Genomic DNA, 17,743 nt, shown 5'->3' with positions numbered 1-17,743 from the left:
TTAGAAGTAGCCCAAGCTCTCAAACACTAAGCTAATATCTCTCTTTCCTTTTAGGGCGAATGTGTGGTCACTACTACTTACCTGGTCAATTGGATGCCCACCAAAGTTCTTAATGGTAAGACACCCTATGAACTTCTCTTTAGTAAACTCCCAGACATTGACCATCTCAAAGTTTTTGGTTGTTTATGCTATGCTACTAATCTTGGGGCTCATGAAAAGTTTGGTCCTTGCGTCACTCGATGTGTTTTCATGGGATAACTTATGCATCAGAAAGGGTATTGCCTATACAACCTGATAAAAAACAAGTTCTTAGTTTCTAGAGATGTGGTCTTTCATGAAGGTAACTTTCCTTTTCTAGATACTACTAACCAATCTAGTAGCTCCCTATCAAACAGCTGATCATTTCCTAGAAGACGACCCATCTCCATTGGGACCACTCTTCAGTATAACTCTTACAAATGATCTGGGTTCCTCTACAATAGCTATCGACTCTACTCCTGTGCCTTATATAGAGTCCTATCCATCGGCAGGCCCATCTCTTGCCCTTATCGACAGTCTCATCCAGAACCGACCCCACGTCGATCCACATGGTCTACTTGACCACCCATCTGGATAGCTAATTATGTCTGCCCCACTGTTCAAAATGCCTTAGGTATTCTTTACCCTACTTCTGATTATGTTAGCTATGATCGTCTCTCTACTGCCCACAGGATCTATGTCAATCAGATCTCTATCCACTACAACAAAAAGGGTTTTTAGCTACGAAATTTTTTGTTGCTAAAAACGTAGAAATCGTCATGGAATATGTTTAGCGACGGAAGAAAATCATCGTCGCAGTAGGCATGTTGCGCTTGATTTTAGGCGACGATTTGTTAAAATTTGTCGCTAAATATGGTGACAAACCAAAAAATTATCACCTATACCATTTTCGTTGCTAAAACTTTTTACTGATGAAATATTAGTTGTTGTCGCCTAAAGTTAGTAACGACTTGCTCTTTATTGTGTCATCGACACTATACCATGATGAAATGTGTGTTTGTGTTGCCGAACATATACCGCGACAAAATGTGAATTTTGCTCGCCTACGAAATACTCCGACGAAATGTGCATTTTTGTTGCATAAAATTAATAGCAACACCATAATTGTTTGCATTGCATAAAATATATAGCGACAAAATGTGACGTTTTGTCGCCTAACATGTAGCGCAATAAAAATGAGTTGTTGTCGCCTAAAGTTAATAACGACGTAATCTTTATATGTGTCGTTTAAAGTATAGCATGACGGTACTTTATATTTCGTCACTTAAAACTATTAGCGATGAAACATAAAAGTCATCAACAAAACTTTTCAATGATGAATATATTTCATAGCTAAAAGTCTACAACGTTGAAATATAATTGTCATTGCCCATTTTATAATATATAATTAAATAATATTTAATTTATCTTAGACATTTTAAAATTTAATTCTAAAACGTAAATATTAATTTGTAAATGTAATTAATTAAAATGACACAAATATATCAAACCAAATATATTATTCTATATATGTTTCTTTTCAAATAAAAAGTTAAAAATATATAAAGTTGACTAAATTGTTAATATTCAACAAAAAGTGACATAAAAACTCAAATTGTTGCAGGTGGTGGAGGATCTGGTGGAAATTGGTCCAGAAATGTCTGTGAGCCAGTAGAACAAGAACCCATATTAACTGAGATGAATTGCTGCATCTTCTCCATCATTTGCCTATATTGGCGAAATTCTTCCCTTATGCCTCTTAGTTCTTGCACCTCCTCACGCAAGTGTGTGAGTTCCTCTAAAACTTCTTGATTGGCTAGCCTTGAAGTCTTAGAAGATGCAAGTGGTTTTGGACCATAACCCAATCCACGATAATAACCAGGTTTTGTTCCTTTACCTGTTGAGTGCAAAGTTTATCAAAGTGCATCTCCACAAATGTCAATGTTATGGTATGGTAAGAGTTCCGTGTAATATCGCATACTCAAAATTACACAATTATTTAAAAATTAATCATAAATCCTTCCCAATGTTATTGCTGAATTTGAAGTCACTCTTGCTTTTATACTAAAGATTCTTAGACATGCCTAAATCATAAATTTCTCAGAAATGTTTTGGCAAACCTAGAGAAATAAAAGATTGCAGAACCATACCTCTTCTAGTGGATCATAGTATATACCATTTTATGGGATTTCACCTGGAGCTTGTACTAAGAACTTTATCCAAGCAGGTATGGAATCTTTAATGCCAGATGGTGTCTCCATTCGAATCTACAAATTAAAAGATGAGAAATAAATTTTATGAGCATAACCACCAGAGTTCTAGGTTCAAGATAATTGACACAATTAAAAGAGCCCGAAAGAATAAGAAAAGGTAAGAGAACATGCATCAAGCCATAGAACAAGACAATGTGTTAGTTATGTACTAAACCTTATTGAGTACCTACCTAAAATGTACATGTAACAATTTGAAAGAAAAATATCAAAATATATCGAAACCATAGCTATCTATCCCTTATACTCCCAGGTTTGATTAAAAAAATGGAATCAAGCATCAAGATCATAACATATGAGAACTGTTATGAGTTTAAATATTATAGTTGGTCTTTTCCCTATTAGCTGATACTTTTGAGATTATGGTTACTCCACAAAAAACTTTCCGCTGGAGAAGGAAAATCATGGAAAATATCTGTGCAGACTATGAACTCATTTTGCAAAAGCTGAGATCATTGGGAGCACTCATTTGCAGGTCCACAGACCCACATCCATTTTTAACAAGTTGGATGTCAGCCACAATTGTGATAATGCATCCTATAAACTTAAAAAGAGTCACAGATAGATGAGTCAAAATATACAACCAAATCATCGTTTACAAGCCTAATGGCATTAAACTCCTCTGATTGTAAGCAACAAACTGAGGGAATAACAATTTCAAGTCACTTTAACCATGGTCAGTTTCAATTAGATGCCTGCATACGCTAGTTTGGCATGTATAAAAGCTATTCATGGTGCAGCAGACAGTCATTACTGAAATCATTGACCACACAAAATGATAGCATATATTTACATCAGGGGTAAAGATATTAAACAAGAAGTTACTTCAACAATTTCAAATAAATGCATTTTATGATACAACATAAAGATCTTCAATCAACAAATCCAAAGATATACTCCAGAGGACACTGCTCAAATCACATATGGTTTTCAGTCTCTTGGTTATAGTTATCGAAAATTCAGATAATCAGTTTAATAGTCAATCTCAATTCATTTCAGTAAGGATGAATATACACAATCAACTAGATATTTGGAAATCAATGAAATTTATGCCTTAATATGAAGCAGAAAGGTGAAGGAAGATCGTAAAGCTCTAATATAAAGGCAAACCTTCATTTGGTTGGGATCTGAAATAGCCAAAAGACGCTTAATGAACGTGTTCATAGCAAGCACAACATCCTCTCTAGCACTACTAGTCAACTCCTACATAAACAGTGCACAATTCATTTGAAAACAATGTACACAGACTCTTAAAAGAAACAGTGGTGATTCGTGAGAGACCATACTTAGATAGATACACATTTGAGTCACACTAAAGGTATTCATTTTGACAGGAAGTATGAAATCAAGGAACAAAAATACATAATCCCTCTCCTAAAACCCCAAAATTTTGATTTTCAAACACATAGTGATTTCATTAATTTAATATTGATTTTTTCAAAAATGATAAATGCAAACATAGTCTTCCTCAGTGGCAACAAAAATATCTAAGCATGACTACAATATCGCAAATGTTTCCCCACAATCAGTGGAAGATTAGATAGCAATCAGAAACTCCAAAGCTCAGATGTCAACCATATGTCGAAGAGGAAATCAAGATAAACAAAACTTCTTACCTTCAGATTCTGAGGCTCAAGAGACTTAAGATAGTCTAACAACTCGTTTAGACCATTAGCAGATACTGATAGACAAAGCCTAACTTTTCAGAGGATTGATCGACAAAGCCCTAACTTTTCAAAGGATTGATTGACAAAGCCTTGAACTTGAACATGAAATACGATTAAAAGAAGAAATTGATAGAGAAATAAATGAATTGAGTTTTCCAGACGAAACAAAGATCATATTTAGCAAGAACGGGGGTTGATCAGACTATAAAAACGAGGCGAGAAAGGTAACGGTAAGATCGATCGGTGATGAATGGATGGATTAAGAGAATTTTGGAAGCCAAAATCTAACACTAGTGTTGCAACTAGAGACTATAAACGAAAATCCAAAGCAGTACATAATCCAAAACAGCAGTTAAATCACAAGCAACATAAATAGATAATAAGCTGAATATAAAAGGCACACAGATTTATAGTGGTTCGATAATCACACAGATTACCTACATCCACTCTTCAGGGCAATAAGAAGAATTTACTATGAGAATAGAGAACCTTACAGAGATTTACGCTCACCCTTTACACAGAGCAAAAACCAAGATGAAAAACCCCTTTGTAAAACCGAGATCTCCTCACCTCTCATACACCACACACAATAACCAAACATTAGTGATAGATTTATACACAAGTGAAAGCAAAAAGGAAAATCCAGCTAAGACCTACCACCACCGTTTGATTCCATCAACACTCTTCAGATTTCCAGCACATCCAAAGATTCGTAACAAACTTTCTCTCTCTGTAACCAAGAGAGAAAACTTGAGAAAACAGAATGAACAAAACCTAATTTGCATTAGGTTTATTGAAGAATGGATTTGACAGAATTGCCCCTTTAGTCTTTAACTAATAACTTTGACCACTCAAGTTATAATTTGACTTCCACGTGGGCATAGGTCAATTGCCACATCACAACAAATCTTCACCTTGACATTTGATCATTGCCTTTCCTTACTGCCCTGGAACTTCTTCTAATTTTCTTCAATGTGCAGAAGGCTCTTAAAGATCCTTAACTTGTCCAAAATAACAGACTTAGTGAACATGTCTGTTAGGTTTTCTCTTCCAGGAATCTTCTCCACCTTAATGACTTTGTCTTCAATCAAATTTCTGATAAAGTGCAACCTGACATCAATGTGTTTTGATCTCTCATGAAAAACTTGATTTTTGCATAGAAAAATTGCACTTTGGTTGTCACTCTTGATTGGAACCTGCTACTGGTTCAATCCCATTTCATCAAGCATTCCCCTAAGCCATATTGCCTCTTTGACTGCCTCTGTAATTGCAACATATTCTGCTTTTGTGGTTGACAGAGTAACAATTGCTTGCAAGTTAGCCTTCTAACAAACCATATTATCCCAAATAGAAAACAGAAACCAGTCATGGATTTTCTATTGTCTACATTTCCAGCATAATCAGCATCCACATATCCTACAATGAGATTCACCTGATTTTGCCCCCTGCTGTAAACAATACCAGTGGCCAGTGTACCCCTTACATATCTAAACACCCATTTTACAGCTTTCTAATGATTCTTCCCAAGATTACTCATAAACCTACTTATAGAATTGACTGCAAAGGCCAAATCTGGTCTGGTACAAACCATCAAATACATCAAGCTCCCTATTGCATTTGCATACGGAATGCAAGCCATTTCCTTCTTTTCTTCTTCTATTTCTAGGCACTGTACTGTACTGAGTTTAAAATGCTGTCCTAAAGGTGTTTTAACAGGTTTAGAATTACTCATGTTAAACTTCCTTATGATTTTTCCAGCATATTCTTTCTGTGACAACACTAGTTTTCCATTTTTTCTATCCCTTTCAATATTCATTCCTAGGATCTTCTTAGCTTGCCCTAAATCTTTCATTTCAAATTGTCTACTCATCTCTCCTTTGAATTTAACAATTTCAGAAAGATCTTTACAAGCTAAAAACATATCATCCACATACAAAGCCAAATTGATGTAGCATTCACCATACAAACACTTGAAATAAAAACAACCATCAAAGCTACTTCGAATAAAACCAGCATTCACCATAAAACAACCAAATTTCCTATACCACTGCCTAGGTGACTGCTTTAATCCATACAAAGATTTTTTTTAACAAACAGACTTGGTTTTTAGACCCCTTTTCCAACAACTCAGGCTGCTCCATCAGACTTCTTTCTTCTAAATCACCATTTAATAAAGCAGTTTTGATGTCTAATTGCTCTAATTCTAAATCAAACTGAGCTACCAAGGATAAGAGAATTCTGATATTGGTGTGTCTCACAACTGGTGAGAAAATTTCATTGTAGTCTACTCCTTCAACCTGTGTGAAACCTTTGGCTACCAACCTTGCTTTAAACCTAGGTGCTTCTACCCCTGGTATACCCTCTTTCCTTTTGAAAACCCATTTGCACTTAACCATCCTACTGCCTTCAGGTTTGTTAACTAAAATCCAGGTCTGATTTTTTATTAGAGAACCATACTCTTCCTGTATGGCCAGTTTCCACTGCCTAGAATCTTTACTATTCATGGCTTCCTTAATAGTTCTAGGTTCCTCATCAATCTCTTCAGCAACTTGAAGAGCAAAGGCTACCATATCAACATGTGAGTACCTCCTAGGTAGTTTAATTTCCCTTCTTTCTCTATCTCTAGCTATTTGATAATTTTGTAAATCATTTCCATCACCATCATTATCATCTAAGCTAGGTTCATCCACCTAAGTTTGAGAAACTGAAACAGGATCTGAAGCAGGATTGTTCAGGTTTGAAACTTCTCCACCTAGATCCAGATTAAACACCTTTGTCCTATCTGCATTGCACTTTCTTTCTGACTCAATCCACCCAACTCATCCTCATTAAACCTCACATCTCTGCTAATAATGCACATTTTCCTCCAATATCCCAATATTCGTAACCTTTAATGCCATCAAGATACCCTAAGAAAATGCATCTAATAGCCCTTGGTTGTAACTTATCAGTTTTCTCATGAACAAACAGAGTGCAGCCAAAAACCCTAAGGTTACTATAATTTGCAGGATGCCCAGACCATTTCTCCATGGGTGTTTTGAAAACTAATAGCTGAGGAAGGTATTCTGTTTATTAGATAAACAGCTGTGTGGGTAGCCTCTGCCTAAAACCTGGTGGGTTACTTAGAATAGGATAATAGGCTTCTAACCTTTTCTAGAATGGTCATATTCATCCTTTCTGCTAAACCATTCTTCTGGGGTGTGTGTCTTACTGTTCTATGCCTCAGAATTCCACTTTCCCTACACAGACTATCAAACTCTTCATTGATAAATTCTAACCCATTATCGGTTCTAAGTTTCCTAATTTTCTTCCCAGATTGATTTTCTATCAGGATCTTCCAATCTTTGAATTTCCTAAAGGCCTCTCCCTTAGTTTTCAAGAAATAGATCCAGACCCTCCTAGAGTAATCATTTGTGATGCTAATGAAATACCTACAACCTCCCAAAGATGGATATTTAGTTGGCCCCCACACATCTGAATGGATATAATCTAAAATAGCCTTAGAACAGTGGTTTCCCACACTAAACCTAATTCTATTCATCTTTCCATAAATGCAGTGATCACAGAAATCCAACTTCTCTACTTTATCTCCTCCTCTAACCTTTTGCTTACTGAGCTCAACTAATCTTTTTTCACTAACATGCCATAAAGTTGTCCTATTGGACTTCTGAGATAAAGATACAGTTGCTGTTCCAGTGATGGTTGAACCATTTAGAATATACAACCCATTCCTTATCTCACCCTTCATTAAAACTAAGGATCCTTTAGTTACTTTAAGTACTCCAACTTGAGCCTTATAACTATAGCCAATTGAGTCTAGGCTTCTTAGAGAAACTAAATTTCTTTTTAGTTCTGGTATGTATCTAACATCTGTGAGCCATTTTGAACTTCCATCATGCAAATTTAGCCTTACATCTCCTATTCCTAAGACTCTACAAACTGCATTATTACCCATCAACACTTTTCCAGACTCTAGTTTCTTAAAGTTTGATAGAAAACTCCTATTTGGAGTGATGTGGAAAGAACAACCAAAATCAAGTACCCATTCAGCATCAGTTTCATTTTCAGAAGCTACTAACACATCAGAACTCTCATAACCATCAGAAATTATATCTACACTCCCACTAGCATCTTTTTCCCCTGATTTTTTCTTCCTATGAGGACAATCCCTTTTGAAATGACCTTCCTTATGACAGTGGAAACATTTTCTAATGAATTTGGACTTAGACTTTGATCTATCCCTGAAACTCCCTTTCTTGTGGCCTTTCTTTTCAGATCTTCCTCTCACATATAACCCCTCACCATCTAGTTTACCTTCCTTTTTTAAATTTAGCATCCTTAGCAGTAATTGCTACCACTACTTCATCTAGTTTAAGGGTTTGTCTGTCATACTTAAGGGTGTCCACAAAATTTGAAAATATTTTGGGAAGAGAGTTAATAAGAATCACTGCTTGATCTTCATCCTTAACCTTAACACTAAGCCCTTCTAGATCCTGTACTAGTTTCATAAAGTCATTCATATTTTCTCATAATATTTTGTTTTCATCCATTTTAAAACTGAATAGTTTCTGTTTTAAAACTAACCTATTAGGAGAAGACTTTGACAGGTATAGAGAGTCTAATTTTTCCCAAATTTCTACTGGTGTGATCATTTTCTTAACTTCTCTTAAGACCTTATCCCCCAGACCTAGGATTAAGGTACTGTAGGCTTTATTTAACAGGTCTTTCTTCTCCTTCTCAGATAGGGAGTCTGGTAAACTATCTTCACCCTCTAAAGTATCAGACAATCCATCCTTAAATAAGATAGCTCTTATCTTCATCTTCCATAATCCGTAATCATTATCCCCTGTGAATTTTTCCACCTCAAACTTAGACATTTCTAGGTTCCTAACCTTCATAGATGCCCAGAGTACAAAAGCCCCAATTTACCCGAGACTAGTAGAAACCTTAAAAAATTTGCCGCTGTGAAAAAAACAGATCTAAGCCTAGATTACTTTAGATTCGAAAAGGATCTCTCATCTTAGAATAAACCCTAGGTGCTAGAATGAAAACCTAACTCTGATACCACTTGTTGCAACCAGAGACCATAAACAAAAATCCAAAGCGGTGCATAATCCAAAATAGCAGATAAATCACAAGCAATATAAATAGATAATAAGCTGAATATGAAAGGCGCACGGATTTATAGTAGTTCGGTAATCACACAGAATACCTACATCCACTCTTCAAGGCAATAAGAAGAATTTACTATGAGAATAGAGAACCTTACAGAGATTTACGCTCACCCTTTACATAAAGCAAAAACCCAGATGAAAAACCTCTCTGTAAAACCCAGATCTCCTCACCTCTCATACACCACACACAATAACCAAACATTAGTGATAGATTTATACACAAGTGAAAGCAAAAAGGAAAATCCAGCTAAGACCTACCACCACCGTTTGATTCCATCAATGCTCTTCAGATTTCCAGCACATCCAGAGATTCGTAACAAACTTTCTCTCTCTGTAACCAGGAGAGAAAGCTCGAGAAAACAGAATGAACAAAACCAAATTTGCATCAGGTTTATTGAAGAATGGATTTGATAGAATTACCCCTTTAGTCTTTAGCTAATAACTTTGACCACCTAAGTTATAATTTGACTTCCACGTGGGAATAGGTCAATTGCCACATCACAACAACTAGAGTTTGAGAATTGATATTTTTCTTGAGATTGGAGACAGAGAAATGAATCTCTACATTTTTGGTTTGTTTTAGAGAGCTTCTGCGATTCAGTGGAAGAGCAACAAAGAGAGATTTTGGGAGGAAGAGAGGGAAATTATTCTGGTTTTTGGGAGGAAGAAATTTGGGCGGAAGAATGGGTTTTTGGGCGCCGGAATTTTGGGTAGAAGAAATGGGTTGTTCTAATAGTTTATAACCCTAGCTTTGATTTAATGAAAAATGGGTGGGAGAATTTGCCTTGGCGAAAATTTTGAGGTGGGAAAAATTGTTTTATTATTATTATTTTTTTTAAACCAAGTTTGGGGTTTTGATTTTCTTTAATTTTAGATTTATAATCTTTTTAATTTAAATTGTTTTTTTTTTTTAATTTTAACGAAAAAATTGTTTACTTTTTAATTTATTTTTTTAATAAACTCAGAAATTCAGTTTTCTCTATTTCTATGGACCAAAATCAAACCTATTTCCTGGATAACCGGAAAACCACTTCGGTTCCTTGTTCGGTTCAGTTTCTACATGTTTTTGAACACCCCTACATTTGGGTGTTGGGGATACGCCTCGACAAGAACTTATCGAAGTTAACAAACTCCGTCAGAATAGACACGAGGTAAGCGCCAAAGTCACTGAGCTAGTCGTCATCTACTAAACAGGACTGGTAGAAACGAGAACTTGTTTTCCAATGCCGAAAATAGGTCGACTATGAGGGTTTGCAAAAATGAGTGAAATAGAGGGTAAGTATAAGTTTTAAGGAAAAAATTATGGGAATAATGAATGAAAAATTGGTGGCAAAAAAAGGCAATTTTTTTTTTTGTTTTTTTTGTTTTTTATATACTTAATCCTTGACAGTTAAAAACTGTCAAAGATTTAGACTATAACAGTCAAAAACAAGATTTACAAAATTTATTTTTAACCAATTCCTTGACAGTTAATAACTGTCAAGAATCATCCAAAACGGTCAAAGATTATTTTAAATTCTTGACAATTCATAAACGGTCAACAATCAGTCAAGAATTGAAAACAGTCAAGAAAATTTGTCAACTCATTCTGTCAAGGAAGGAGGTTTTTTCTATTAGTGTCGAGTTTTACATGTATCACATTCTTATGATGTGAATTCCCGAATCCACTACTTAAAGAACCGGATCATACCAGTCTATCGGACCGAAATCCGGTACCTTTAACAGTCTAGTTCTCTTTGAAAACTGGATTACACATCAACCCGGTTTGGAAAGTTATACAGAGTACGACATTCTCGATAAAATTGAGGAAGATCAATTGACAACTCATGATGCATATCAAACCAATAATTTATATGAATTTAGTTTTCATATTGAGGTAGAAGTTAATGGACAAAAAGAACTTCGTAGGGTGGATGTGGAACTAGAGGTTGTTCAATTTATGGAGCCAAGTAGTAGAGTTAGTGATGATGATATAAAATGAAGATGTACAAGTTGAAGATGATATTGAGAATTAATAATATTTATTATTGTTATCCAAATTTAATTTGTATAATTGTGATGTGATTTTTCTTTGTGCATTAATTTTGATTTGTTTGCTTTAATATTAATAAATATTATTTAATGTACTAAATTTGACATTTAAAAATAAATATTAAATAATATTATAAATTTATTATAAAAAAAAAATTAATGATCCCAAATAGCAACAAATAAGTACCAAATATAAGCTACCAACAATGAAAACCTGAAAAATAATTTACCCCATGGTGCTTTTCGTATTTACAAAATAAATAATAATAATAATAAGAGCATTTTCATTTGCTTTTAATAAATGTTTATATATATTTATAAATCAAGGCTTTAAATAAGTATTAAATAATAACCAACACAAACTATTAAGTGAAACAATAAATTCTTTACTAGCAACATTCTTAAATTGAAGTACATGCTTGAATGTCAAATTCAAGAGCCAAACTTCTAAGACATTATTTTTTATATTGACAGTTGACACTGTTTTTAATTTTGATTTCTTTTATTATTGATTGGTTTTACAATTGCAGTTATTGTCATATAAATATAAAATTACATTAAAAATTAAATTCTAACATACTAATGGCAATGATTTTAAGAAAATCAACACCAAAACGTTTTCACGATGAAACATAAATTGCGTTGCAATATGTTTTTGGCCTTTTTTTTATTATATTTGCGTCGCCAAAAACGTTTTCTGACGAACTATTTGTTGCATAGCCAGATGGATTTTGCGTTGTTTTTTATATTTTTGTCGCCAAAAAGCTGTTACGACGGGTCTTTTGTTGCGTAGCTAAATGTCTTTGGCGTCGCTTTCTATATTTTCGTCGCCAAAAAGTTGTTACGATGGGCCTTTTGTTGCATAGCTAAACGTCTTTGGTGCCGCTTTCTATATTTTCGTCGCCAAACACATTTTATGGCAATGTGCATTTGCGTTGCTAAATACTTTTGGCTACGTTTTGTAATATTTTCATCTCTAAAAAGTATCCACGACGACATATGGTTATGTCGTGAAAACAACTTGGGCGTCACTTTTTGTATTTTCGTCGTAAAAAACATTATATGACAAATTATGTTGTCGCTAAGTCCATCGCCAATTTGTTTCCCGCCATCTCGTGTGAGGATTAGAAAGTCCGCGAAACTATTGGCGATCAATTTCATATTTTGTCGCTAATAGTTACCTTTGGCGACGAATTTTGAAATCATCACTAACAAAATCGTAGCTAAAAGTCCTTTTTGTTGTAGTGATCGATCAAGAACCTTCTTGCTATTCCGGTGTTGTCCCTTATGCACAGTGGCGGCAAGCCATGGCATATGAACTTAATGCACTGGCCCATAATAATACTTGGGAAATTATACCTAGGCCTCTCCACCAGAAACCCATTGGCTACAAATGAGTTTACAAGATTAAGCATTGAGCGGATGGGTCCATTGAACGCTATAAAGCTCACCTTGTTGTCAAGGGTTTCACTCACCGGGAAGGGTTTAACTACCAAGAAACCTTTTCCCCTATTGCTAAACATGTGATTATCCGAGATTTCTTATCTTCGAGATTGGTCGCTCCACTAGATGGACGTCATAATGTCTTCCTCCATGGCGACCTTCATGAGGAAATTTACATGGATCTCCCATCGGGACTTCACCGCCAGGGGGAGAATACCGTATGTCGGCTGCGAAAGCCCCTCTATGATTTGAAGCAAACATCTCGTCAATGGAATGCAAAAATCATAGAGGCACTTACAGACATAGGATTTGTACAATCCAAAAATGACTATGCTCTTTTCACATGGCTCAAAGGTACCTCATTCATTGCTTTGATCCTTTATATAAATGACATCCTTATCATAGGGAATGATGAACCCGCCATTCGAGCTCTAAAGGAACACCTCAACAAACACTTCCGTATATGGGAGAGCCTAAATATTTCTTGGGAATCGAGATTGCAAGGTCTCCCGCTGGCATACACTCAGCTAGAGAAAGTATGTTCCTGAGCTCAACTTTGGATTATCCGCATGTAAATTAAGCATGATTCTTGTAAAACAGAACACTAAACTTACGAGCCAATAATATGATAAAGAAGTGTCATCCTCAGAAATTGATCCTTCATTAGAGGATCCAACCATCTATCAAAGTCTTGTCAGAAGACTGATATATCTCACCATGACGCGGCCAAACATAAGTTATGTTGTTCACATCCTAAGCCAATTCATGCATGGACCAAAGGAATCCCATATGGAGGCAGCAACTAAGGTACTCAAATATCTGAAAGGTTGTCCAAGTTTAGGGCTTCTTTAACTAAGAGACGAGAACTTAGATATAACAGCCTTCTCTGACTCAGACTGGGACACATGTCCAATGACAAGGAAATCACTCACTAGTTACTATATAAAGCTTGACGGATCCTTGATTTACTGGAAGACAAAGAGACATTCAACAATATCATTATCTTCAGTAGAGGTTGAATATAGAGCTATGACAAAAACCACATGTGAGATTGTCTGGGTTACTAAAAGATTTGGAGATACAAACAAGTAAACTTGTCATCTTACATTGTGATAACAAAGCTGCCAATGACATCGCAGCAAATCTTGTATTCCATGAAAGGACAAATCATACTGAAATTGACTGTTACTTTATCTGAGACAAAATTTAAGAAGGGGTTATCAAGACTATGCATATCCAAACTTCAAAGCAACCAACATACATTTTCACAAAGCCATTGTGTAGTCGACAACATTCATATTTGTTTCACAAGCTTGGAGTTTCTAACATCTAGAAACCACCAGCTTGAGGAGGAGGGATGCAATATGGAATGAAGATTAAAGACTGCTGGAATTATGCATCCTGGAATCAAGCACATTACAAGATATCCAAGAGTGACTTTAGGAATTGCTTTATTCAAATTATTGTGTAATTACACCATTGATTACATTCCTTATATTGTTCTCTAATTTTTTGTATAAATTAAACACTTTGTAAACACTAAATACACAATACAAATATACAGACTATTGAGTCTTCTTCCATTTTGTTTCTTCTTGCATTCTTCAGCAACTTAGTTTACTCGTTTTGCATCTTACTGCTTCTTTTTTGACAATATGCAATCACAACTAGGGATGGTGAAGGAGGAGTCTCCAAATATAACTACCTATAGAGACACAACTAATCGATCGGTTGGGCCGATCTTTTTCTTTGAAGATTAATGTAAAAAACAATAGAGTACGGGGATTTAAAGACCGGAAACCAGCTCAAAGAGTTTCCTAGGTCATGGTAAAAATGATTAAGGATTGGATAGGCTATCCAATTATCTGAATTTCGATAGAATTATCAAGTTTGGTTTGTTTGTTTGAACTTATTTCTTTCTTCCTGTTTGACATTGGTGAGAGTACATTATGAGGATATGATACATAGATATGCTTTGGATATTCGAACATTAATACATATATCAAAAATTGGCGCCAAATGGTTGCTGTACAAACCAAGACAAGGAGAGGATTGCAAGGCACTTCTAGACAGAAAACTTAATAGCAATAGTAATGGGCACCCAAGCCTATACCAGTCTTCATATTACTACCAAATTAGGTTCGAAGAGGGTAACAGTAATAGAGCAAGAAAGTTTTTTGTTAGAGATAGTCATTGTCAATAAGAAAATTGAAAATTGAAAATTGAAAATGAAATTTTAATATTTATTTTTTACTTTCAAGGGAGTTTTTGGCATGGTAATGAATGATGTATATATATTGATTGAGTATATAGATGATGTGATATATTTATTCTCTAAAAAAAAAATGAACAACTTTTGATTGACATATTTGATGTTACTTTTTTTACTCCATTTTCATTTTAATAAAGACATTTTATTTACGATGAAATTAAGACTAATTTTGAATATGTAAAAAGCTCACTGTTATTTCACTTTAACATATCAAGACCCTTTATCAATTATGAATCACCTATATATATTATCTTGAGATTATCAAGTATTGGAAGCCACACTAAGTGATACATTATTGTTCTTTTATCTATACAGTGTTTGTAAATTAGTAAATTTCTGAAATTATGCCTTACACATAACCAACTGATTCGTGAAGGGAAAGTTTAAGCAAAAATGCTACAATAAAAAAAATCATATAGAATTGAATTGAATAACTCTGCTTTATTAAGATCAAACTGTACACATAACGGTAGCTTCAAAACTTTACAGCTTTTGTTATTCGATTTTGACTAGCAGTCTTGATTTCTTCACATTTAATCTGTCTATAAAGGAACATCAGAGGGTTAGTCTTGTGGGTTTCGATATACCAAATCCACCCTTTCCAATTAAATCATATTCCTCTGATATATCATTTGTTGCTTGCTGAATTTCGAGAAAACTGAATTTCATAGAATCCTTGATATACAACTCAGTCCTCAGCCCACATGTAGCACAAAGAATTGGAGCTCCTGAAGATCTCTTTCGCAAGTGATTCTTATGCTGTGGAATTTTTATCTTCTAAGAAGGTGAAGAAAGTTGCGGACCAGATTTTTCTTGCTCAGAGTGAGCCCCAGAATCAGATGGACAGTAATGCTCCCGCGAATCATAAATGGATGAAGAAATCAAATCGCTATCCAAGGACCTGTGGATTTGAAGATAGCTCTTAATACTGGAGATAGACTGCTGATCAGCATTTTCTGCAGGTTGAGTATTAGGTTGGGGAACTGATTTTGACATGGAGTTAAACAACTTGTGCTCTATAAGTGCATCTGTTTCATTTGTTGTCTTAGATCTCAAGATTTCCACACCGAAGCTATCTTGAATTAATGCAAGCTTTGAAGGTATTTGTCTCAGATAGAACCCCTGATCTCTTCTCAGATGCCTGCAGGATTTGCAAGTTATAAGGAAAAATTGAGCACCTAATTAATGCAGAATTTGGATTTGTTTTCAATCATAAATATGAAAGTATGACCTTATAGACTTCTGACTCGGAACACAAGAATAGAATAAAGAGAAAACAATTACCTATCAAGTATAACCCAAGTTGCTTTACACGCTAAAACCTCTTGCACAATCACCTTCTTAAGGGGCGTTCCAGCAGTAACTTTAACTTCAATGCTGACCTAAACATGATCATATATATATGGGAATTACAAACAAAATCGAAGAATAACTATGAAAAACTGTCTGTTTCCCTAATATGAAATTTGTTATACAACACAATTACACGTATAATTGCCAGAAGTAAAAACAATTTCTAATCATATGGTGATCATACAAGTTATTAATCTGTCAATTGATAGCAACAGATCTAGAGGCCCTTATTGACTAATATTCAAACCATCTATAGTATATATTACCCCATCATCATCACACGCCTCAGCACTTTGAAGAAGCATATTTTTATATGCATCCGCTTTCTTTGTAACTTCTTCCTCCATAGCACGAACACTCGTTCCAAAATTAGCAGCACATGCCTTGGCCTGGTAACCCACTATACCAACCCAAAACAAGAAAATGAATAAACAGCGTATTTAGGGGTTAATAAAAAGCACACCTTTAAGGAATCATAAAGGGGTTAAAAATTTTGGGAAACATGTACGTCATTCTATGGCGAGGCCCCCACTTAAATCTTGGGACTGAAGAGGATTCAAACCTGGGATCGTGTGCCCTAACCACACGTCCTACCATTTGAGCTACACGAGAGTAGGTTACACTTTTATACTCATCTAAGTGAAAAAATTGTTACTAATTAAACTGATGGGTTAAGTTGAGAACAGGTAAGCATGATAGTCCAAGTAAATAATAGTGTTGATATAATTATGAAAGCAATCCATCGACCCTATGCAAAACGCCAAGCACAAGAAGGGTATCACCTCCACGAAGAATGTCACCTCTGAGTCTAATTCTATCCACAGTGACCTTAAGCTCATCTTGACCACGTTCCTTAGTTGCATCATATGCTATCACAACATAGGATGGTGAAGAAAGAGTCTCCATATATGTAACTAGAGACACAACAAATCAACTGGCTAGCTAATTCTTTTTCTTTTAAGATATAAGATAATTGTAACGACGAGTAGTGGGTTTTAAAGAGCGTAAACAGTTCAAAGGGTTTCGTAGAGCATGGGAAAATTGACGAAGGATTCGATCGGCTACCCAATCATCTGAATTTCGATAGAATTATCAAGTTTTGTTTATTTGTTTAAACATTTATCTCTTCCTCTTTGACATTAGTGAGAGTACATTTGGATACTCGAATCACATTATACATATACCGGAAATTGGCACCAAATGCTTGCCGTCCAAGCCAAAGACAAGGAGAAGATTGCGAGGCGCTTCGTGAATCGTGACAGAAAACTGCATTGTGTTTGCGTTAAGATTACGTTTCTCTCTTCCTGTTTGACATTGGCTGAGTTACTGACATTATCTCACAAAATGCTTATTATAAGCAGACACTGCCGTGCAGAGCTGGGCGCCCATGACTATACCGCCCCTCATATTACTACCAAATTGGATTCGAACAGTGTAGAAGTAACAGAGCTAAAAAGTTTTTGCTTATTAGAAATGCCAGTGTCAATAATAAAATTAAAATGTTAATATTTATTT

The 17,743-nt window shown here is 35.2% G+C and overlaps 1 pseudogene; it reads right to left on the bottom strand.

The window, feature by feature from the left end:
- The window catches only part of LOC116117230, a 31,840-nt pseudogene extending 14,706 nt beyond the window's left edge, over nucleotides 1-17,134 (bottom strand).
- Between the last annotated feature and the right edge of the window lie 609 nt (nucleotides 17,135-17,743).

This window comes from Pistacia vera, unplaced genomic scaffold, assembly GCF_008641045.1.
Source record: "Pistacia vera cultivar Batoury unplaced genomic scaffold, PisVer_v2 Contig800, whole genome shotgun sequence".
Taxonomy (NCBI): domain Eukaryota; kingdom Viridiplantae; phylum Streptophyta; class Magnoliopsida; order Sapindales; family Anacardiaceae; genus Pistacia; species Pistacia vera.
Note: the sequence above shows the minus strand (reverse complement) of the source record. Positions and strands in the feature narration are given on the sequence as shown.